Consider the following 995-nt stretch of genomic DNA (forward strand, 5'->3'; position numbering starts at 1 on the left):
AAAGGCTACTGAAGGAATAGCACACTAAGCCGTGGTGGCGCAGTGGTTAGAATGCAGTACTGCAGGCTAACTCTGTCGACATGCCAGGAGTTTGATCCTGACTGGATCAAGGTTGACTTAGCCTTCCATCCTTTTGAGGTTGGTAAAATGAGAAGCCAGATTGTTGGGGGCAATATGCTGACTCTGTAAAGTGCTTAGAGAGGGCTGTAAAGTACCATGAAGCGGTATATAAATCTAAGTGCTATCTGCAAGGGCATTAGTGGGCACAAATGACTAAATGCACATTGAAAAGTAAGCTCAGCCTGCAACACAATTGCATGTGACACCATGAGGCAGGTCTGAAAGGAAATAATTACTAGGTCTCAATGCAGATTTTATCGGTTTGACAATCCTTGAGACTTGGAACAAGTGAGTAACTGCTTTCCACATGAAATCTGCATACATTTTCATGTATTCAACATATATTAAAGGAGCATTAAAAACAGGAAGAAAAGTGCAGAGGAGCTAAAATCCAAGCAATATGTGTGCTCAGGGAAGCTCAAGGTTGTCCCAAATGTGCTTTTCCAAAAGGCAACTGGACTGTCTTGGTTTTTTTCCTTGAAAACATTTCGTTTCTCATCCAAGAAGCTTCTTCCATTTAAGAACAAGGTTAGTCTTGGTTTGAAAATGGAAGTTTCTAGGATGAGAAGCAAGGGAAAAAATCAAGAAAGTCTAGTTATGTTTTGGAAAACCACCTTTAGATTCTCCACCTATTGTTTCCTTTCTTCCCAGTTTTTCAAACCAAGACTTTGTTCAGCAGTTACTGGAAGAAGATGATATACCACTAATCTCATATATTGTTTCCCAACCCAGTTCCTCTTTAGAGTTACTCTACTCCTATGAGTTGACTAAGTCTTAGGGCTGTGCTGCACTTCTGATTCAAACGTACTTAAGAAAACATCACAATTTGAACTTCGGTCTGGGAGATGCAAATAAACTACTATATGCACTTGTGC

Source organism: Crotalus tigris, unplaced genomic scaffold (assembly GCF_016545835.1).
Source record: "Crotalus tigris isolate CLP2741 ecotype Arizona unplaced genomic scaffold, ASM1654583v1 scf7180000019078.1875890, whole genome shotgun sequence".
Classification (NCBI taxonomy): domain Eukaryota; kingdom Metazoa; phylum Chordata; class Lepidosauria; order Squamata; family Viperidae; genus Crotalus; species Crotalus tigris.